This window comes from Molossus molossus, unplaced genomic scaffold (assembly GCF_014108415.1).
Source record: "Molossus molossus isolate mMolMol1 unplaced genomic scaffold, mMolMol1.p scaffold_m16_p_1, whole genome shotgun sequence".
In the NCBI taxonomy this organism is placed as follows: Eukaryota; Metazoa; Chordata; class Mammalia; order Chiroptera; family Molossidae; genus Molossus; species Molossus molossus.
Genome location: NW_023425344.1, coordinates 131447907 through 131473058, shown reverse-complemented (window position 1 = coordinate 131473058; position 25152 = coordinate 131447907). Strand labels below are relative to the sequence as shown.

The 25152-nt window shown below is 36.2% G+C and overlaps 1 protein-coding gene and 1 pseudogene across 50 annotated transcripts in view; both read right to left on the bottom strand.

The window, feature by feature from the left end:
* ZNF438 (zinc finger protein 438) overlaps window positions 1-25152 on the bottom strand; it is a 195568-nt gene that overhangs the window by 39124 nt on the left and 131292 nt on the right. For 48 of the 50 annotated variants that reach the window (XM_036256292.1, XM_036256129.1, XM_036256170.1 and 45 more), the window contains one exon: window positions 8897-8983. The exons of the other annotated variants lie outside the window; for them this stretch is intronic. The gene's annotated coding sequence lies outside the window, so the exon portion shown is untranslated. The remainder of the gene's footprint in view (window positions 1-8896; window positions 8984-25152) is intronic. 50 annotated transcript variants of the gene reach the window in all.
* On the bottom strand, window positions 1191-1627 carry LOC118626611 (annotated as a pseudogene).

Genomic DNA, 25152 nt, shown 5'->3' with positions numbered 1-25152 from the left:
ATTTTTTTCTACCCTGTCTTCTAATTTGCTGATCTGATCCTTGGCTTCCTCTAATCTGCTGGCTATTCCTTCCAATATGTTTTATTTATTTATTTTTCACCATAGCAAAGATTTATTTTTAAATAAATTTTAATGTAACTTGTTCATGGAAACATAGTATGTGTGTATACATGAATGTTCTAACCTATTTTTAATTTAAGCATCTTGTGACATATTAATGTATGCAGTGCACTTTAACTGACGCCTGCTGGTTGCTTTAATTTCTCACTTTAAAAACAAGACTGAAATCAAAAACACTGAACTTATACTTTCCAACCTGAAAGAATCAAATAATAGCTATAATTCTAAAGTAGCTTCAATATCATCCTAAGTGAAACAAGCCAAACAGAGAAAGACAAGTTTCATATGATCTCACTTATTTGTGGAATATAATGAACATAACAGTCTGAGGAATGGGGTAGTCCCAGAGACGTGAAAGTGGGGTACAGACTGACAATCCCCAGAAGCGTGGGGTGGTGGGGGAGAGATAAGCCACAGAATTTATATGCATGTATGCATGAACAGTGGACATGGACAACAAACTGGGGAAAGGGCAGGGAGGGAGGGGGAGGGGGGAATCAGTGGGGGAAAAAGGAGAAACATCTGTAACAAAAATTAATTAATAAAAAAAATATATAAATAAATAAATAAAGTAGCTTCAATAGACCAAACAGTATGCTTATAAGTACTAATGGACTATTTTGAAACAAGGTAAATATAAATATCTAATTTTGCACTTAATCTGAAGTGTTACCACTGAACTCAATTACAGATATTTACTCTGAAAGAGGCTACCATGAAGACTAGTGGCAAATACTGATAATGGTAATTCAAAATTCAATTTATGGAATACCTAGAAAATAAGCTGAACTGGAACCTGTTGTCAGTTTTACAATATTCATTAGCAACAATTTTTTTAAAGATGTAAAAGCCTATTGTTTTAATATAAACCAGGACTTTAAAAATCATCTCTAGCACTTTTAATTGTCACATAGTCATAAACCAAAGACCCAAATAACTTCAAATGGTGATAATATTTAGACAACAATGTGCATGTGTCAGTACTTTTAATGTTGTGTACATAAAATGATAGTAAAAAGATGACTATAAACAAGATGTCACCCCTCCATTTCTGTGGTTAGCACACTGTATTACAGTAAACCAAGTTTATGTTCCACCATCAAGTGTGGTTCTCCCATTATTTCACTTTGTGATGGGTTATTAAGAATATCTTTGAATCCAATAGTCTCATCACTACCCCTAAAATATCCAGTGAAAGGTTTGAGCTTGGAAGAAATGGAAGACACTGAACCTGTTGCACTGCCTTGAATTCCATTTGCAATTTTAGTGGAGCAAACAGACCCTGGATGTTTCTCAGTGTAGAAAAATTCATTTTGTCTTGGTTGAGCTAGAAATTTTTTCTGATAATTCAAGAGGATGACTGGGCAAAAGTTCATTTTTCCACAAGAAAAACCTTTTCGAAGAAGATCATGATTTTCAAAAGGTCCACTTGCGGATAGCTTAGTAACTGGAATACTGTCCTTTAGCTGAGATCCAAGTCCTCTGGTATTCATCTTCAGGTCGCTTGGTGGAGAGCTTGTCAGCACGGTTACCGTCAGCCAGCCCCGCCACTCACTTCCCAATATGCTTTTTATTTCTGCTATGCTATTCTTCATTTCCGCTTAGTGGTTTTTTGTTTCCAGTTGGTTGATTTTCATTGTTTATGTATCTTTACTCATGCTGTTGAGCTTCCTCATAATCATTACTCTGAACTCTACTTCTAATAACTTGATTAATTCCATTTTATTTATCCCTTCTTCTGTAGAATTCTCTTGTTCTTTCACTGGGAATTTGTTTCTTTGTTTCACCATTTTGACTGTCTCAGCGGGTTTTGGAGCCTGCCAAAATTTCCCTGTGAGTGTCAGTGTACCACTAATATTACTGGGTTTGAATGAGTATGGAAGGTACCATGTTAAACATGAATGTCTAGTCTTACTTTCCTTGGTAGAGTTGCATGCCAAGCAAAGATTCAATTATCCCAGAGGTTTTTCCTGCAGGCTGACTATTCATTTCAGTTACATAATGAGCCTCAGGTTGTAGCCCTCAGTTGAATTAAAAATCCCTCAGGTGGACAGAGTAAGAGAATTTCCAGTGGGTGGGGCAACTGCTTTCCCCTGGGTTAAAGTTTCTTTAAGAAGAAAGTGGTTTCTTCAGTGTGGGTTATTGGCTCACCACAGGGATCCAGGTCTCAGCCTTCACAGCTCAGTCCCCAAACCTGGGACACCCAACACTGAAGGTCAGGACCAAGGCTCAAAGCCTTCAGAATCTGGTCTCTGAGTACTGGCTTGCTGGTAGTCTGTGGCTGTTAATAAGCCTCAGGTTGCACTTCTTCTGGCTGGGTGATGTTAAATTCCTGAGGGAGGAGCAGTTGTTTCTTCCCCAGGCAAAGACCACTCTGATGGGGCTACTTGACAGAGATGACTACTGAAGCATGGGCGAGTGGCTCAGCATAGGAACTCAGGCCTCAGCCTTCACAGCTCAGTCCTCAGAGCCATGACCCCCAACACTGAGACCCAGGTCCAAAGCACAAAGCTTTCAGAGGCTTTTCTCTGCTTATGGGCTGGAAGTAGTCTATGGCTGTTAATAAGCTTGAGGTTGTACTTCTTCAGGCCTGCTGGTATTAAATTCCTGAGGGAGAGGCAGTTGCTTCTCCCCTAGGCTATGGCAGCTCTGGAAAGGGGCTTTTTGAGGAAAATGGTTACTGTCCTGTGGGGGAGTGACTCAGCATAGCGTTCCAGATGGACTCCTTCCCAGCTCTCTCCCCAGAGCCACAAACCCCCTACTCTCCTCACACAGTTCCAGTCCTGTCCACCCTCCCTCTGCTGAAGCCCAAGGTGAGTAGCTGTAGCTGTAATTTATTACACTGGCCCTTCAGGGAAGTGCCGGTGTTCCCTGTGCCTCTCCCTTCCAGACACAACCTCTGCTCTGGTGATATTCTCTGCCAGGTGTTATGTGGGCACCTTTCCCTGTTCTGCCACTCTGTGCTGGGGAGCTAGCGTGGGGCTTTAACCCCCGACTTCTCAGAGGGAACTGCTCCCAGCTAAGACAGCCCTCAGCTTCTGCCTGTGGGCTGCCAACCAGCCCTCTTGTGCCTCCGCAGCTCCTACCAATCTTGATTTGGGGTCCTACTAATGTCCCTGATTATAAGGGTTCTCTCCAGCTGCTCTTCAGTTGGTTTTTCCAAATGACTTGTCTTTATTTTAGTTGTAATTCCAGTTTGGTCCTGGGAGACGGTCTGTGTAGCTTCTATTCACTCTGATGCCATTTTGGATCTCTCTAGTTTTGATTGTACTGCAAGCTGGTGGCTCCTGATTTTAAAGCATTGCATAGTAATGGCCCCACAGGTTTTAGGTTTGAGGCTAGAACCAGAGTTAGTGAGTCCACAGATGACAGCTTTACCTATACTGTATTCTACACTGAAGCTCTTCTGCACTGAGAGTTTACTATGTGCTAGACCTACAAGGTAATTTACATGCATCTCTTATCCTCACATGAAAATCAACATTGTTATCATCTTTCAAGTCAAGAAACAAAGGCTCAAAGAAATTAAACAATTTGCTCAAAGTTACTTACTGGGAATAAGGTATAATTAATTCCCCAAGTGTGTCTGATCCCTAAATTCATATATATGCTCATGCTTTCCTGTGTGCAGATTCTCTCCCATCTTCTATCCTTTCTCTCTTTTTCTCCCTTGTGCACACATGAACACACATATAAATGTGGACCAAGTCAATGGAAATATATAGGATGTTTATATACGATGGTTTTGTGCTGGATACCAGAATGAGAGGAAAATCGGTGAAACAAAGAATGGAATAGAGAGAGTGATTTAGAGAAGTTAGGAAAGGAGTCAACTTCTCAAATAAAAGCATTCAAGGAGAAATAAAAGTCATCTTCAAGTATTGAAGAGAAGTTATTTGGACGGAGGATAAGAGGAACCCTATGTAATTCCAGTGGGCAATTAAGACTCCTAAGACCAGTGAGGGAGACAAGTTACCAGAAGGCAAATTTCAACTGGATATAAGGAAGAATTTTCTCATGACTACTGATATTCAACTATGAACTATGGAAGGACTATATGTTATATTAATCTCTGTCATTGGAAAACTTGAAGGAGAAGCTGACACTTTTTTTTTTTTTTTTTTCTTTTCAGTACTAATAATATAGCAAGGGACTCAGAAAGATTGTATAACCCCAGACATCAAAGAACTGAAACAGCCACCTTCCTTTTATTGTACAGTATTAAGAACAGGAAATTGGTCATGATGCAGAAAAGAAAAAAGGAACTGCCTAAATGAACTTGTAATCATGAAGTATTCAGTGCTGCTCTTGTCTTTTTATACACTTTGGTATTATTTTTTAAATTTTAATGTATTTGAGGATGTATTTTCCTAGCTTATTTTAAGTAATTTCATGTGCCCATTATATTTCACCTATTTTTAAACTTTTCAAATCAACTTTATTGAGGTATAATTTTCATACAACAGATACATAAACATATACACCTGTGTAGTAATCATTCTTTTTTCTCTATATTTTATGATCTTTTGACATATTAGGGGCCTGGCTGGCTAGACAGAGTGCCCCTGCCAGGGCTAGCTAATCTTACAGATAGCAAACAACAAGCTTATCAGTGAGCATTCCTTTCAGATGCAAACCAACTAATCCAAAATCCAAATTACCAGCCACCTCCTTTGTCTAATTCGCACACAGTAATTCAGTATTTCCCCTGGGATAGATTATTACCCCAGGACCAGGTACTGAACAACTAGGATCATCCTCTGCCTGAAGCCATTGGAATCATTCAAATTAGCCAATCCTAAATTGTTTTGCTCTGCCTCATCCTTCCCAGGGAAACCATAATAAAGGCTCTAGGCCATGTTTTCCCCAGGCCCCTTTGCTTCCTAACTAACCCTGGAACTTCCCCATGTAACCCTAAATTTATCCCATGCCCCCTCCTCTCAGGAACTATAAATAATGGATTCTTCTTTAAAAGACAGCTGTTTCCCTGTAATCTTACCAAAACTGATTAAAACAAGTCTGGGATATATTTTAATAAAATATAGAACAGTAACATCACCTCCAAAAGTTCTCTTGTCCTCTTTTACAGTCCATCCCCATCCCTCATCCCTGATCCCAGGCAATCACCGATGCTTTCCATCATTATAAATTACTTTTGCCTGTTCTAGAATACAATATCATTTCATACCAATCAAATGTGTTATTTTATTGTGAGTATCAGTAGAACATTCCTTTCTATTGAATTCCATCCCATGAATATAACACACTTTGCTTATCCATTCAACCACTGATGGGCATTTAAGCTAGTGCTAGATTTTGGCTATCATGAATAAAATTGCTATAAATATTTGTGTCCAACTCTCTGGGCAGACAAATGTCGTATCTCTTTGGTGAAAACCTATGAGTAGAACTACTGGCTGGTGTATTAAATATATGTTTTACTTTATAAACAATTGCTTGTTTTCCAAAGTGGCTGCACTACATTTCATTGATTTCAAAAAACAACAAAAAACTACCTTTTTAAGCAATGATGGAATTCATGTTTCTCAATATCTTTACATAAATAAGAGGACCGAAATAACATAAGGTTAAATTTTGTTAAAATAATATAAGTTTAAAGTACATTAATTCTGACTAATAGTAGTTTTCATCATTTGCTCAGTTGTAATAAATACTTATTCCTATCTCAACCTGTGCTATTTAAAAAAAAATTTTTTTCAAGTTTTATTGAAGTAAATTGAGATAATTGACATATATTATATAACTTTAAGGTGAACACTATAATGATTTGATATTTGCATATATTGTATAACAATTACATTAAGTGTAGTTAATATCTATCACCACACATAGTTATATCTTTTTCTTCTTGTGATAACTTTTAAGATTTATTCTCTTAGCAACTTTCAAGTATACAATATATTATTGTTAACTATTTTTTATTAATTTATTTGTTACAGATGTTTCTCCTTTCTCTCGCCATTGATACCCTCCTCCCAAACCCACCTCCCCTCACAGCATTGTTGTCTATGTCCACTGGTTATGCCCCACCCCAGGCTATGCATATATGTATATAAGCTCTTTTGTTAATCTCTTATCTGTGACCATGGGCTACGCATATATGTATGTAAACTCTTTTGTTAATCTCTTCTTGCACCCCCACCCCCCCAATCACCTCCTATCTTTGATCTGTCAGTCTGTTCCAGCATCCATACCTCTGGACCTATTATGTTCATCTGTTTATTTTGTTGATTAGATTCTACATATAAGTGAGATGTGATATATGCATTTCCCTTAATGGCTTATTCACTTAGTGTAAACTTCGTATAATAACTTCTGGGTCCATTCATGCCTTGGCAAAGGGTAAGAAATTCTTTTTTTATTTGTTTACAGCTGCATAGTATTCCATTGTGTAATTATACCACAGCTTTTTTTATACACTCATCTACTGATGGGCACTTGGGCTGTTTCCAGATCATAACTATTGTAAATAATGCTGCTCTGAACAAAGAAGTGCATATATCCTTTCTGATGGGCATTTCAGGATTCTTAGAATATAGTCCTAGAAGTGGGATCACTGGATCAAATGGCAGTGTTATTTTTAATTTTTTTGAGGAACAACATAAAAAAGGGCCAGTTGGAAATTAAGGATACAGTTACTGAAATGAAGAATATATTACAGTGAGTCAACAGTAGATTAAACAAATGATCAGATCAGAGATATGGAATACAAGGAAGCAGAAAATACTCAAACAGAACAGCAAAAACATAAAAGAATCCAAAAAAAAAAAAAAAAATGAAGATAATGAAGGAGCCTCTGGGACAACTTCAACTGTATCAACATTCACATCATGGGGTTGCCGGAAAAAGAAGAGAACAAGAAATTGAAAATCTATTTGAAAAAATAATGATGAAGAACTTCCCTCACCTAGAAATAGACATACAAGTCCAGGAAGCAGAGAATCCCAAACAAAATAAGCCCAAAGAGGCCCACACCAAGACACATCATAATTAAAATGCCAAAGGTTAAAGACAAGAAGAGAATCTTCAAAGCAGCAGGAAAAAGCAGTTAGTTACCTACAAGGGAGCTCCCATAAAACTGTCAGCTGATTTCTCAACAGAAACTTTGCAGGACAGAAGGGATTGGTACAAAATATTCCAAGTGATGAAAAACAAAGACTTATATCTAATATTACTGTACCCAGCAAAACTATCATTTAGAATCAAAGACAGATAAAGAACTTTCCAGACAAGAAAAAGGTAAAGGTGTTCATCAACATCAAACAAGTATTACAAGAAATGTTAAAGGGTCTTCTTTAAGAAGAATAAAAAAAATATGAAAAAACAAAATGGCAATAAATATATATCAACAATTACTTCATATGCAAATGCATTAAATGCAGCAATCAAAAGATATAGGAAGGTTGAATGGGTAAGAAAACAAGACCCTTATATATGCTGTGTACAAGAAACTCAATTCAGATGGGAAGACACATACAAACTAAAAGAAAAGGGATGAAAAAATATATTTCATGAAAATGAAAATGAAAAGAAAAAAGCTGGAGTAGCTATACTTATAACTAGACAAAATCGATTTTGAAACAAAGGCTATCATAAATAATCAAGAAGAACCCACTTCTGGGTATTTGTCCAAGGAAACCCAAAATACTAGACCAAAAAGACATATGCATCCATATGTTTATTGAAGCCTAAGTGTCCAACCATAGATAAAGGGGTAAAGAAGTGGTGAATATATACAGTGAAATATGACTCAACCTTTCAAATGAATGAAATCTTGCCATCTGCAAATACATAGATGGACCTACAGGGTATTGTGCTGAGTGAAATAAGTCAGTCAGAGAAACACAAATACATATCATTTCATTTTTATGTGGAACCTAAAAAAACAAAAGAAAATCGATGAACAAATAGAACAGAACAGCCTCACAGATACAGAGAACATTCTTATGATTGCCAGATGGGAGGGGGCTTGAGAGGATGGGTGAAGAAGGTGAAAGAACTAAGAAGTACAAATTGGCAGGTACAGAATAGTCATGAGGATGTAAAGTACAGCATAGGAATATAGTCAATAATATAGTAATTATGTACAGTGTCATATGGGTATCAGATTAACTGGGATGATCAATTCATATATTATATAAATGTCTAATCACTGGGTTGTACACTTGAAACTAATATAATATTATACATAAACTATAATTAAAAAATAAAAATATATTTTAAGAAAAGAAAGCCCTGGCTGCTGTGGCTCAGTGATTAGAACGCTGGCCAGAACACCAAAGGGTCGTGGGTTCAATTCCCAGTCAAGGGCACGTACCTGGGTTGCAGGTATGATCCCCATCCCCAGGAGGCAACCAATCAAGGTATCTCTCTTAAATTGATGTTTCTCTCTCTCTCTCTCTCTCTCTCTCCTTCTCCCTCCCTCCCTTCCACTCTCTCTAAAAGTCAATGGAAAAATATCCTCAGGTGAGGATTAAAAATAAAGGGAAAAGAAAGGGAAAGATAATCTTTTTTTTTGGTTTGAAAAATAAAATGTTTATTTCTCTTTCATGTAACAGTCTTGCTATTATGAGTTCAGGTCAGCAGAAATTCTCTGCTCCTCATATTCACCCCAGGATAGAGTTCCCTTCCAATGGTTGTTCCACCATCCCCTAGAGCACTGTCTTGTCATCTGTAATGTGTAACTTGAGACACTACCATACCAAAGTTACAATTAGCAGGAAAAGAAAATTACATATGAAAGAGGCATACTCACAGTCTTAGGCTTTCTTCCTCTCACATTCCATGGGTGAGAACTGAGTCACATGGCCACACAGAAGAAATGCTGGAAAAGGCCATCTTTCTAGATACCATGGACCATGAGAGAAAGAGAAAATGGATTTTGGTAGAGCGCCAGTATTGTTCCCAGGACTATAGATACCCTTGTAGATGCTGCCATTGTTTCATATCAGGGAGAGATAATCTTAATCCATTTGGCTGAAGAAAGGATTAAACTAGATATTATGTGTTGAAAATACTTTGTAAAGAAAAACTATTAAAAAAACATGGTATTATATATGTTAATAAACTTTAGAATTATTCCCAAAGAAAATAAATAGTTATTAGTATCTGGCATTTCCATGAAAAAAAAAAAGGGAACATACTAGAATATACTTAGAAATACAAACAACTTGTTACCAAATCTAATCTGATTATTTATTTACCCTCATAAAATGCATGCACATAAAGATACTTGCATTCCTTAACATTTGCGGCATGTGTGGCTGAACTAGGCAGGTTATGATGTTTGGGAGGGCATTTTTCGACCTCGATAAACATCTATCGAGGGAAAATAAGTAGCCTTAGACTCTCATTTCTTTTCACTTTACAGATAAGTTTCTGAATCATTTTTTAATAAATAATTTTGAAATCTGAAGCAACATCTTATTAATTTTGCCATTGCTATACTATTCCGTAACTTAAAGTAACAAAACATTGATTAAATTAATTTTTTCAGCAATGAATTTCCTTTGATCTCTACAGATTGCTTGGTTGTATTTGTAAAAGGACTGAACCACTCCTAAAACGACTGAAAAAAATTATCTTATGTAAATATAAAAAAGTTCCTAGTTTCTTCAATCTCTCTAATCTGGCTTGGGGTTTTCCAAACACAACATTATTTCAGGTGTCACTACCTACAGGTAGCAAGTCCTAGGAAACAAAGATTCCCAACATTATCTATAAATCCAATTTGTTGAATTTGTTGACAATGCCACTCTTCTGTTAAAAGGCCCCAGCACGTTTCAGTTAAGTCAAAAAAGATCCAAGTTTTAGGCAAGTTTTAACAAACAGGCATCCTTTCATTTCTTATTTATTCAAAAGTAGAAGATACACATATCAGAAAAACATTTGGTTCTTTCTACATCAAATAGAGCATTTTTGGAATTTCCAACCTGCCTTCTTTTTCTTTTTTTAAATTTTTTTTTTAATCCTCACCTGAGGATACTTTTCTATTTATCTTCAGATAGAGTGGGAGGGAGAGAGAGAGAGAAACATCGACAGGAGAGGGACACATCAACTGGTTGCTTCCCGCAGAACCCTGACCAGGGCTCGGGACAAACCGCAACTGAGGTACGTGACCATGACTGGAATGAAACCCGTGACTCATTGGTCCATGGGCAGACCCTCTAACCGCTGAGCCAAACCGGCCAGGGCTCCAACCTGCCTTTTTAATGCTAACAGACTTAAGTCAATCAGGCCATTGAGGTTACCATCATGATGAAGATGAAAGTATTTCAAAAATGAATTGTACCACTTGGTAATAAATAACCCTCAGGAGTAAAATAAACACCATAAAAATAAAGAGGCTGTCATTTACATGTCCATGATATAGATACAGATTTTAAAATTTCATTATATTTTTTTCCCCTTCAGTTTGATTGCCAGTGTTTCAGTTTGGATTTAATTCATTACTTTGAAATGATCACATTTCTAACATTCTTGCTCCTCTCCTGTCTATATTCTGTCACAAAATCATGTTTGAACTAAGCAGGTTTATAGCAAATTGATATAAGACAATTTTGGATTCCTCACATTTCTTTTCTCTCTTAAATCTTACCTGTGGCCAAGACCCAGAGTTTTGGTTTCATAACCATAAATCAACCAGTGGACTTTAAACAAACTCTGCCTCCTGCCTCTTTTCCATTCTAACCTCCTTACAACATGGTCAGTGTGGTCTACTTCTTTCAGCTCTGCTCCCATCTCTAGCTTTTTACTTCGTTACTAAAGTTTCTGCATTAAATTAAAATCCCATCAATTAGCTTTACAATGACTGTTCAATTTAAAAAGAACACTTCTCTGCTCTATTTCCTGATAACTTCATCCATGCTTTATATTTTTCCATGTCCCTGTGGGTATGTGAACTGCCACTTAACAAATGATTCTGGTAATTTTTCTTCCTCTTTTAAAATAATTCAAACTTTTACCTTTTCCCTGGAGCACTCTAGTCAAAGATTTACCTTTTCAGCATTACCTATATTTTTTAAAACTCCATGTCCCCGATGGCATTCATCTAACACCTAGGTTACCATAAAATGATTCTAACATGGAAAAAACTAAATAAAAATATACAAGCCTACCTCTCATTCTATAACCCTGATTCTCCTCCTCAGAGGCAACAACTCTTAGTACCTTTGTGGGTAACCTTTCAGAAACAGTCATCAGTGTGTTTACCAACTAACATGTAGATATATTCTCTAACCCTCTTCCTCCCCTCCCCACATTAGAGTAGATTATACATGCTACTCCTTTTTTCACTAATATATTTTCAAGCACTCTTCATATCAGCACTTATGGATCCTCTTAATTCTTTTTAAAGGTTGCATAGTATTTTATTGCATGGAACCACAATTTATTAACCAATCACCTGCAGACTGACAATAAGACTTATCCCAGCCTTTTGCTCTTACAAAGCTGCAGTGTGCATTCCTATCCATGCCTCTTTGTTAACATGTCCAAGTCTATCTGTAAGATGAAGTCATAGTAAGAAATTTCTGGGCTGAATTAAAATTTTTATGGATGTTACCAAATTGTGATAGAAAAAAGTTGTACTAATTTATTCAACAATGTATGAAAGTGCCTCAAAACCACTATCTACAAAAATCGCCACAGAAATTTTTCAATCAGCTATTTAAGACCTTTAAAAATTTCAGTATGCCTAGATATTTTTTCTCAACTCTAGCTCAATATACAAACACTGCTCTTTGTTGAAATATATAAACCCTGCCAATAAAATAAAAACCAAGTGTCAGTCTCAAGGATTAGGAAGGGTGATTGTTTATGGGAAGTCCGGACAGACTAGAAAAGAGAAAAAGTTAGGTGCAAGAGACAGTGCTGCTGCCCAGCATCACAGAAAGGAAGTGGGTGTTATGAAGCATGGTCCATCAGTTGCTGTCAGTCCATTCTGGCTATGAAAATGAAAAGACAAAAGTGATTTCCTCAATGAAAAAGATATCCAGATAAAATAATAGGAGGGGAAAAACCCTATATATTTGAAAAACCAGTCCTTTAAAAATGCACCCCCCCAGACATTACAGAATGTACAGGTATAGCTTAATAGACAATTTTATAGTGTAAAAATGGTGCCCTTTAGTCTAAAAAGCAATAGTGTCTTGATGGAGGCTACCAGCTGAGGATCAGGTGAACCCAATTAACCCAATTTTTATGTGTCTGTACCAAGTGGTTTATTTTAGATGTACACTACTCCCTAAATCCTTTAGGGTACCACATGGAAAATCCATAAACAGGCTATAAAGGTCATGACATTAATTTTCCTGTCATTCTCATGCTTTAAATAGGCATCAAGAAACTAAAAAAATCTTGTCCTCTGGGAAGGAAGGCAAATCTGAAACCAATTATTGTAAAACTATTAAATTAAACATGGTGACCCTAGGTAAATTTATTTTGGTACCTTTTGTTAATGAATAAACCTTCCCAAATAAGATTACGGCATCCTCTCATAGAGCAAAACGATTCACCAGAGGACTAGTAGAACAGAGTAACCACTCAAAAATCTGAATTTTACTCACCTAAAGCTTAACCAGAAAGTTTAATAAGCATACATGGAATCTTTGTTCAGGAAGTGCTATATCTGTTACAAAGCTTATAAAAAGTTCACATGAGCAGACTACTGAGCCAAGAGACCTATCTGTTTTCACTTGTTTTCTGTTATCCAATACTTCTATTTCGTTAACTGAGGACGTGCACAAAACTATTACAATTTATTTAAACTGAAAACAAAGGGGTTGGGGATACCTAAGTAGCTTCTTTTTTCTGCTTAAGTTTCCAAGACTCAAACTGTTTTAGGTGTTTGGAAGATAAGATGGTCCAGAGGCAACAGCTAAGCTTAATGATTTCTGGTAGTTCAGATTCCCACCTCCTCACCAACACCTGGCCTAGGCACCACGTGGGAGGGAAAGCCATCTGACCTGGAACTTGGGAAGTATTTTCTGTGTGTGTCCTCTAGTACCATGAGACCAGAATGGTAGTCACACAGATTGTTGGGCTCCTTTTAATCCTGACAAAGCTAAAGGAGAGAGTGCTGGAACAATGAATGATGAGTTTGGGTGGATGGGAAGGAAAATTAGGCAAGGAGAAGGACTATCTACATCTGTGTGGGACTAATGAGCATGGGAAAGATGAATAAGTACAAATCACAAAGAAAGAAAAAAAAGTGGGAGGAAAAAAGGAACAATTGCAAGATTATTTTAAAAGGAGAAATGGCATGCGAAGAAAAAAAATTACTTAAATTTCAGTTTCTTTTAATATCTCAGATACAGAAACTCATTTAAGAACTAGTTCTTCATGTACTCTATTGAAATTAGAAAAGATGCTTTTAGGACTTTTTGTGCAATGATGCACAGTCTCCATAGTCAATAGCTATTGACTAACTGTTAAATGATCTTGTTGCTGATCAACTGCAATAGCTTACTAAAATTTAACTTGAGGTAAATAGTTCAATACTTTAGAAATATTTTTTATTTCTCTAAATTTGAAAGTTAATCTTAGAATAAAAATTTCTGTCAATAGGTATTAACTGACTATAAGGTCTAACACATTGGAAAGATGTGAAAAATAAGAATACAAAAGGCAACAGAAGGTCATCTTTTAATTGCAGAGATTTCTACATGGTTTATTGTGAATATATAGGAATTCCAATGAAAGAGTTATGACTGGGAGTGCTTTCTTGATCCTTTGTTTTCATATATTTGACCATGTTTCCACAATCTTTTTCTTTATAATTTATAGATCCATATTTCAACTGCTTTTTGTATTCCAAATGTGCATATTTACCTTAGCCAATGAAGCAATTTTTCAAGCTAGTGAAAGATAGTGTTGCCTGGCAGCCAAGAGCTCACTTTGAGGTGGTGGCTATCTTTGTCTATGCTACAGTGGTTTTATAATTATTTGATATTACATTACATTTTGCTTTTATTTTTTTTGAAAAATTAATGGAGCCAAAAATATTAAAAGTAAATGTGATTAATATGATAGCAAAAATACAGGGAACAGAAATAAAAATAGACAAATTGTAATATATTAAAATGAAAAAACTTCAGTGCATCAAAGGAAATAATCAACAGAGTAAAAAGGCAATCATTGGCATGGTAGAAAATATCTGCAAATCGCATATCTGATAAGGGAGCAATATCTAGAATATATAAAGAACTCCTACAATTCAACAACCACAACAATAACAAACAACCTGATTAAAAGTGGGCAAAGGACTTGAACAGACAACTTTTCAAAGATGATACAGAAATGGTCAACAAGCATATAAAAGGATTCTCAATATCCCTTATTAGAGAAATGCAAATCAAAATAATGATGAGATATCACCTTATATCCATTAGGATGGTTATTATAAAGAAAGGAGGCAAAAAAAGAGTGTTGGTGAGAATGTGGAAAAATTGGAGCCTTTATGCACCGTTGCTGGGAATGAAAATGGTGCTGCTGCTATAGAAAACAGTATGGTGGGTGGTTCCTCAAAAAATTAAAAATATAATTATATAATCTAGCCATTCATTCTGGGTATATATCCAAAAGAAATGAAACAAAAATCTTAAAAAGATATATGCACAACCATGTTCACAGCAGCATTATTCACAATAGCCAAGCAGTAACCAAGTATCCATTGACAAATGAATGGATATACAAAATGTGATGTATAAATATAGTGGAATATTATTCGGCCTCAAAAAGAAAGAAAATTGGATACAAAATTAACATCCAGAAATCGGTGGCATTCTGTTCTTTGTTGTTTTTTTTTTTAATATAAATTTTTTAAAAATGTATTTTTTCTTTATTGATTTTATAGAGAGAGGAAAGGAGAGAGAGAGAGATGGAAACATCAGTGACAGAGAACGTCGACTGGCTGCCTCTTGCATGGCCCCTACTGAGGATTGGGCCCACAACCTGGGTATGTGCCCTGACCGGGAATCAAACTGGCGACCTCTTGGTGCATGGGTTGACACTCAGCCAGTGAACCACACCAGCCAGGCTCAGTGGCATTCTTATATACCAATAATGAACACTCAGAAAGGGAAACTAAAAAAAAAAAAATCCCATTTACAATAGCAACAACAAAAAATAAGATACCTAGGAATAAACTTAATCAAGGAGGTAAAAGACCTGTTCTCAGAAAACTACAGGACATTGAAAAAAGAAATAGAGGAAGATATAAAGAAGTGGAAACATATATATCATGTTCATGGATTGGAAGAATCAACATCATTAAAATGTTCATACTAAGCACTCTACAGATTCAATGAAATCCCTATTAAAGTACCAATGGCATATTTAACAGATCTAGAACAAATACTCCAAAAGTTTATATGGAACCACAAAAGACCCCGAATAACTACAGCAATCTTGGAAAAGAATAACAAAGTTGGAGGGATCACAGTACCAGATATCAAGTTATACTACAAAGCCATTGTAATCAAAACAACGTGGTACTGGCACAAGAACAGGTACATAGATGAATGAAACAGAGTAGAGAACTCAGATATCGACTCAAGACATTATGCATAATTAATATTTGACAAAGGATGCAAGAGCATACAATGGAGAAAAGACAGTCTCTTCAATAAATGGTGTTGGGAAAATTGGACAGGTAGATGTTAAAAAAGGAAACTAGACCAACCTATACTATACATAAGAATGAACTCAAAATGGATAAAAGACTTACATGTAAGTCATGAAACCTTAAGAATCCTAGAAGAGCCCTGGTTGGTTTGGCTCAGTGGTTAGAGTGTCGGCCCATGGACCAAAAAGTCCCAGGTTTGATTCCAGCCAAGGGCAGTACCTTGGTTGAGGTTCATCCCCAGCCCCAGTTGAGGTCGTGTGGGTGGCAACCAATCGATGTCTCTCTCTCACATCGGTGTCTCTCTCTCTTTTTCTTCCTCTCTCCCTCTCTCCTGCTCTATCTGAAGATAAATGCAAAAATATCCTCAGGTGAGGATTAAAAAAAATCCTAGAAGAAAATGTGGGCAGAAAAATTTAGACATCACACGTAGCAGAATTCTCAATGATACATCATTGCAAGAGAAACAAAGTTAAAAATTAATAAATGGGACTACATCAAACTAAAAATCTGCATGGCAAAGAAACCAGCATCAAAATGAAAAAGGAACCTATTCTCTGGGAGAACATATTTGCCAAAGATACATTGCATAAGGGGTTACTATCCAAAATACATAGAGTACTCATGCAACTCAACAAAAGTAAAAACAATCCAGTTAAAAAATGGGCAGAGGACCTGAATAGACACTTCTCCAAATGGGACATACAAATGGCCAAGTCATGAAAATATGTTCAACATCATTAATCATCAGAGAGATGCAAACTGAAATGACTATGAGATATTACCTCACACCTGCCAGAATGGCTGCCATCAACAAATCCTCAAACTATAAGTGCTGGTGAGGATGTGGAGAAAAAAGGACTCTAGTACACTGCTGGTGGGAATGCAGACTGGTGCAGCCACTATGGAAAACAATATGATGTTACCTCAAAAAATTAAAAATGTAATTGCCATTTGACCCAGTGATCCCACTTCTTGGAATATATCCTAAGAAGCCCGAAACACCAGTCAGAAAGAATATATGCACCCCTATGTTCATAGCAGCACTATTTACAATAGCTAAGATCTGGAAACAGCCCAGGTGTCCATCAGTAGGTGAGTGGATAAAAAAGCTGTGGTACATTTACACAATGGAATACTATGCAGCTGTAAGAAAGAAAGATCTCTTACCCTTTGAGACAATATGGTAGGACCTGGAGAGTATCATGTTGAGTGAAATAAGCCAGTCACAGAAAGACAACTACCACATTATGGAATATCATGGACAAAATAAGCTGATGATCAAAATAGATCCAGAGACATGGAAGTAGGGAACAGACCGACAAACCTCAGAGAGAATGGGGATGGGCGGTTGCCAGATGGAAGGGGGGTTGGGAGGATGGGCAAAAATGTGAAGGGATTAAGAAGTACAAATTGGTTGTTAGACTGAAGAACCTCAGAGGAAAGAGGAAGTGCAGGAAGAGATAAACTAAAGAACTTAATATGCATATATGCATATATGCATAACCAATGGACACAGACAATACTTTGGGGAAAGCAGGAGACGGGTGAGAGTGGGGGGGATGGGATCAATGGGGGAATAAAGGGAGGACATCTATAACACTTTTCAACAATAAAGATTTTTAAAAAGCAGCAGCATAGGTCTTGTAAACAACATAATTTTAGGCAAAAATGGCAATCATTCAGGATGTTTTAAGCGAGCAAATCTTTAACCTTTATTGGAAACATACTAGACTTTAGCCAGGTGTACATGTGTTCAACTGCGAAAAAAATAAAAAATATTTTTAGTCCTGGCCAGTTTTCTCAGTGGTTAGAGCATCGGCCCGTGGACCAGAGAGTCCTGGGTTTGGTTCCTGCTAAGGGCACGTACTTTGGTGGGAGTTTGTCCCCAGCCCTGGTTGGGGTCATGTGGGTGGCAACCACTCGATGTGTCTCTCTCACATGGATGTTTCTCTCTGTGTCTTCCCCCTCTCTTCTTCCCGCTCTATCTGAAGATAAATACAAAAATGTCCTCAGGTGAGGATAAAATAAATATATATATTTAAAATATATTTATATTAGACATATATCTATGTCAAAAGAAATGCTGTATTAAGGTATTGTATAATGTTTTGCTAGGTGATAGAATATCTTATCTTTTGTGTATGTTTTTGAGGAACATAATTTGTACAAAAGTAAATACTGCCTATAAACAGGAAGTATCAGCCTAAGGCTCCTCAGGCCATAGGCTATCAATATAGCCACTTTCTATTTCCCCAAAACATGAGTCATTCCATGTTCTCTGGTGAGTTTATCAGAGAGGTGGGGGTTTCTAGATAATCTTTGTTCAGGCTACTTTAATATTAGCATCTGACAGAAGACCCAGTGTTATAAGGAAAGTACTTCAATAAATAACATTGTGGCTCCAAGTTGGCTCAGAAGGGGTGAATACCCCGACCCTGCCCCCTTCAGTGCACTGCCACTCCAGCTACCCTCACCCCTATTCCCAAGGCTCGAGCACTATGAAAGTTGAACTGAGGGACTAAAATTAACCCAAGCAGTTCCAGATTAAAACAACTGTAGACATGTTAGAGATTGGCTATAAACCTTTCAATTAATTTTGAGATTAAAACAACAAAGCCATTTATTCTTGAGCTCCCCAAGACTTTGGTCTGTATTAACAATGCAGACTGTGAGAAAAGCAGACAGGCATAAGGGTGGGTGGGAGGACTGCTCTGGGGCATGCAGGGCTTGTGGGGCCTCTTCTGGCAACATTGTTACATTTTAAGTATCTAAAACTCTGGCAGACTCTACCGGTACAGATTCTAGCCTCTAACAATCACACAGCATGAAATCCAAAATTGAAATACAATTATTGGGAAATCTTTTCTCATTTTGAAATACAACCTTCAAGACTGATATTACAAAATCAATTGGTTATTGCTATAAGTTCACTAAGCATTCAGTTTCCTTAATGACTGGGAAGGGTATTAATTCAGTTTAACTAAATAAAGTCATATAAAACTAAAATGACAACTTCAAAGGATAGGAAACTGACAAGGGTGGCTGCCTCTAGAAAGAAGAGAGTCAGTAGGTACATTTGGAAGGAAAGATATCCATGAAATAATCTTATGTGCAGCAAAGTGGGTATACTCTGATCCTACCTGTCTTTAAAAAAAAGTGTTGTATTCCCACAGAGAAACACCAATTTGTCAACAGTGAGTACCTTGGTACTTGGGCTGAAAGAACTTCCCCTTTTCTTTGTACACTGTGTATGTGTGTGCATATGTGTGTGTACATACAGTTGACCCTTTAACAACATGGTTTGAACTGTGTGGGTCCACTCATATGCAGATATTTTTCTTTATCCTCACATGAGGATATTTTTCCATTTATCTTCAGATACAGTGGAAGGTAGGGAGAGAGAGGGAAAGAGAGAGAGACATCGATATGAGAGACACATTGACTGGTTGCCTCCTGCAGGACCCTGACCAGGGCCGAGGATGAACCGCAACTGAGGTATGTGCCCTTGACTGGAATCAAACATGTGACTTGTTGGTCCGCAGGCTGACGCTCCAATCACTGAGCCAAACAGTTAGGGCTATATTTTTCAATAAATATACTGGAAAATTTTTTGGAGATTTTCGTACTACCATGAAGCAATTGTATAGATTATACTAGGCAACCATAAAGCAATCATATTTCTGTTTTTTCATTATTACTGCATGAATTGTTATATCTGTAAATAAATATGATTTTCTTTTTCATGTTATCTTTTAATTTTTGATGTTAGTAATGTGTATAACATCTACATTAATATTGTCTATACTGACAGATGATTCATCTTTTAAACAGATGACAGACTTACAGTATTGATACAATACAGTACTATAAATGTATTTTCTCTTCTTATAATTTTCTTAATAACATTTTCTTTCCTCTAGCTTACTTTATTTTGAGAATACAGTATATAACATACAAACTATGTGTTAATTGACTACTTATGTTATCAGTAAGGCTTCAGTCAACCACAGGCTATCAGTAGTGAAGTTTTGGGGGAGTCAAAAGTTATATGTGAAATTTTGACTGTGTGTGTGTGTGTGTGGGGGGGGGTCAGCACCCCTAACTCCTGCATTATTCAAGGGTCATCTGTAAATAGCCATCTATTCTTTATATTAAAAAAATAAATAATAGTTCTAAAAGAGAGTAAAAGTACCCTAGGTAGAATCTACTTTAAAAACATTTTTGTTCAAGAAGGACAAAATAGATATTTTGATTTTCATGTAGTAATTAACAAACTAAACGGTACACTTTTTTCACTTTTTATATTTTCCTTATTCCAAATTCACGGTGACTATTAGTCTCAATAAATAATTTTCGGTTGAAATCGAATGTACACAGTTTATCCATCAACCATATAATATCTATCAATAAAAAATAATTAGCACCATTGTGCCTACCTCAATAAGATAAGCATTAGATGTAATTTCTTATGATTGTTTCAATACTTTTATAAAACTCCTTTCAGCCTAGTAACAAATATTTAGTTAAGTATGGATTTTCAAAATCAGAACAAAACAAATGTTTTTTTCTTAAAGAAAGAATATTTTCTAGCTTAGTCTACATCCCTATTGCACAATTTAATTCTCCTTTCCCAACACTGATCATATTTATATTAACCTAATGTCTGTTTTTTTCTGCGACTCAAAACTCCATAAGGGCAGGTTCTAAGTCTGTCTTGTTCCCATTAGCGCTAGGACCACAGAGGGAAGAAGTCTTCCAAAAGTATTTGATGAATTTATTTTGAAAGGTATTAATCAAACAAAAGGAGTTACAAAATTTACAGGTACTCAAGGGCAAAACAGATCTTAAATAAAGATTATATAACTAACCAAACAGAGATCTACATCATAGTTAAAAATAGCATAAGGATAGATGAAAAAGTTATTTGCCTAAACAATTAGTTTAATAAAATCAAAGCATTTGTTCTCTATGCAACATTGCTAAAAGCCTTGAGAGTTTTGGCTATCATAAATATTAGGCTCTGAGTCACAAAGCCTTAAAAAAATAACCACAATTAACTTCTGAAGTGGAATTATAATACAAATTCTTAAGGCACGTCACCATCAAAAATTAATCTTATTAGCAGATTATTTCAGAATTCATTTTATTTTTAGACTCTTTTAAATAGAATTACAGGATGACAAATATCCTTACATACAAACACACCCACTGTCAGACTTTCATTTTCAAAATTCTTTAGAAATCCAAATCTCAATATTCTTTACTGAATATGTATGGTTTTTGGCATTTCTATACGTATGCATTTCTACTAAAGTTTAATTAAATCTACTCATGAACTTGTATGCCAGTGTCAACAGAATTAAACCAAAGTGGAAAGTTACACTTTTTCTAAATTAAAACAAAAGTTTTCTGCCACAGGACTAACTAAAGTCATATGCTTTGTTTCTTTCAGTTTTTTAAATAATTAGTACTATTTAAATTTTTTTTCAGTTAGAGTTGACATTCAATATCATATTAGCTTTAGGTGTACATATAGTGGTTAGACATTTATATAAATTATAAAGTGATCTCCTGATAAGTGTAGTACCCACTGGCACCAGTCACATGCTTTCTTCTGTAAGCTTATATATTCTGTCAAAGCAGGATAGTGTAAAGTGCACAAGTTCATTCATTCAATCAATGTGACAACCCCACAAGCTAGGCATTAGAAAACTTTAACTACAAAAAGCCATCTGGGAAATATTTTTAGTTTGGAGGGCCCTACAATCTCTGTCACAACTGCTTTTTTTTTGCTGTTGTGGCATGAAAGAAGCCATAGCCAATATAAATGACTAAATGTGGTTATGTACCAATGAAAACATATGCTATTTATGGATATCGAAATATGAATTTTATATAATTTTCACGTGTCACAAAATATTATCTTCTTTTGACACCCCCCCCATAATTTAGAAATGTAAAAACCATTCTTAGCTTGTAAGCCATGTAAAAACAGGCCCAATTTGGCCTGAGAGTCAGAGTTAGCTATTTTCTGACCTAAACCAACTCTTCAGTAAATTTCATTAAGCCCAAATGACAAACAAAATCAACAGAACAACAATCAAAACTGACTTATAACACGTTAATTTTCAGGTGGGAGATGGATAGCTAATTTATTGGTGTAACCACTGGGGCAGTTTTTTTTTTAATCCTCACCTGAGGACATTTTTACATTTATCCTGAGATAGAGCGAGGAGAGAGGGAGGAAGAGAGAGAGAGAAACATCGATGTGAGAGAGACACATCAAGTGGTTGCCACCCACGTGACCCCAATCGGGACCGGGGATAAACTGCAACCGAGGTACGAGCCCTTAGTAAGAATCGAACCCAGGACTCTCTTCTGTGGGCCAAAGCTCTAACCACTGAGCCAAACCGGCCAGGGCAGCAACTAACATTTATTTTGAGCTTACTATGTTGTAAACAATGTTATAAGCATTTTGAGTGTGCTAATTTATTTCTCACCACAGTCTTGGGATGGGTGTTTTATGATCACCATTTTATGTATAAGGGACTAGGTACAGAGAGATTAATTTACCTAAACCCACAGTGCTAGTAAATGGAAGAGCTGAGGCTGAAGACAGGTACTGGGTTCTGCTCTTAACCACAACTGCCTCAAACCTCAAACATTTCCCCATTCTGTTGATAAAGTTCCCATTTCAAATGGCAATTCTCAGAAATTAAAACACACAGTAGAATAAGCACATATGGAAAACAATGTAATATAGTTAATGATTATCAATCCTTAGATTGAGCCCATATGAAAAATAAAAATGAAAACTTGAATGAAATGGATGAAAGTCTCAGTGTTCTCATGGAAAAATTAGGAACAGTAGTCCCTGACTCCCTCCTGTGTGTACTGGCTCATGAGAACAAACATTAGTGAAAATGCTCCATAACAGGGCTACAAAAAGCAGGACACTATGAGTTTCTTTAAATGACTGTCTTGATTCTCCTAATTTAAATTTGACTCAAGCTTTGCTTACCAAAATGGTATTTACAGATTTATAATGTTTGTCTATTACTGGTACATTAGCAATAAAGCAGTAATAATAATGCCTTTCTTGTAACAGTTACAGTAAAACCTAAATCACAACCCATTTGCATAACCCATTTTCTTTGCCAGGTCTTTACCTGACATTCTGTTCTGTTTGCTGACATTACAAATCAAATCCAAGTGGATGCCTAATAACTAAGGGTCATTTGAACAACAACAACAACAACAACAAAAAGGATACAGATACAATTTATTTCAGTATAGTCTTAAGTTGCCAAAGTGGAGTTTAGAAATTATAATAAAACACTATCCCTCTAACTCCAGAATAAAAACCTCTTTGAAGAACTTGACATTTAAATACTTTGGCTAGCCAAGGAAATAAGAATTACTAAAACTAAATTCATTCCAGTTATTCCTTTTTGGAAGGTATTTACTTGCCAGAAAATTATTTCAGAATCTATTTGTGTTACTTAACATCAAAACGAGGAAATTTAAATGGCAGGATGATCTCTACAGCACTGGGGATCATGGGCAAGGCCAAGTACATTATCATGATACTGAGGACGTAGACTAGGACAAGAGACTCCCACAGCAAAATTCATCTGGCAAATGTTAAAAGTCTAGTTTTCTCAATTTTTTTTTTTTTTTTGCTTTTCCAAAATATTTGTTATCAGTAAATTGCATAGTTCCATATCATGTGTGACTGCGTTGCTAAGAAAGAGCGATTTCTAAACAGAAAAATAACAATGCTCATGCCACTTGAAGTTGTTCCTAATAAAGTATATACTGAAGGAAAATCTCTGGCTTAGAAATGGTCCTCCCACCCTTTCACTTTCAAAAGTTCAACATCTAAGAGTTCTGTTTTATACCTCTTCTCCCTCACTTCCCAGACCTAGGCTTTCACCAACTCTTGTCAATGTTATCTCCTAAAAATCCCTCAGATAGGTTCATTTCTTTTCATCTCCAACCTGTAGACAGTTGCTACATTATTTCCTGTTGAGACCACTGAAGACTCTTTTCATTGCTTCCCCTTCTGCTCTCTCTCACCAACACAGCCACAGTGATGTTTGCAAAACAAAAATTAGAACATGCCACCTCAGACCAAAAACCACCAGAAAGCCAGACCGTGTCTATGAGGTGCTGCACAGTCTAGTCTCGCCTGCTTCTGTTTTCTCCCGCACTCCTCACCCATACTTTCTGTGTCCCCATCACACTGGATGCTCTTCAGTTTCCTGAACATACTTTGGCCCTGTAGACAGTCTTCATATATGCTGGTCTGCCTCCCTGTAATGCTTCTTTTCTTCTGTTAACTTGGATTCATCGTCCTAAGTCAATATCACCTCCTTAAAACTGTCTAGTCTGGCTCAGATACCCATTAATAATCTCAGTGAACCCTGGATCTTTTCCCTTAGAGCATTTTACTTAGATAATGCCTAGTACTCCCAACAAACAACAAGTTTAGAAGGTAAGATTTACATCCCTTGGTATTCATAAGGTACCCATAACATCTGTCATAGTAACAGTACACGTCAATATTTATATTCGTTATAATTCACAGACCAACATTAATCCTTTTAAAGTGCACAATTCAGTGGTTTCTAGTATGTTCACAAAGTTGTACAACTATCAATCACCACCATCTAATTCCAGACTATTCATCACCCTAAAAAGAAACCTCATGCCAATTAACAGTCACCCTACTCTGTCCCTAAAAAGAATTAATCTACTTTCTGTCTCTGTAGATTTGCCTATTCTGGTAATGTCATATAAATGGAATCATACAATATGTGGCCTTTTGTGTCTTCTTTCACTTGGTCTAATATTTTACAGGCTCAGAAACACTGCAGCGTGTATCAGTATTCCATTCCTTTTTATTGCCAAATAATATTCCATTATATGGATATACAACATTTTTGAATAGCTATTCATCAGATGATGGATATTGGGTTGTTTCCATTTTTTGGCCACTATGAATAATGCTACTACAAACATGTGTGTACACATTTTGTGTAGACATTAATTTCTCTTGGGTGTATACCTAGAAATGGAATAGGTATATTCCGTATAGGTATAGACCAGGTCATAGGATAACTCCACAAATCCTTTGAGGAATTGTGAGACTTGTTTACCAAAGCCGCTGTCCATTTACATTCCCATCAATAACTTATAAGGTTTCCAATTTCTATATATCCTCACTGAAATGTTTTTGTCCATTTTTTTATTATAACAATCCTAATGCATGTGAAGTGTTATAGTACTGTGACTATTCTCTAATGACTAATGATGTGACAAACCTTTCCATGTGCTCACTGGCATTTTGTATATCTTCTGTGGAGAAATAATATATTTAAGTC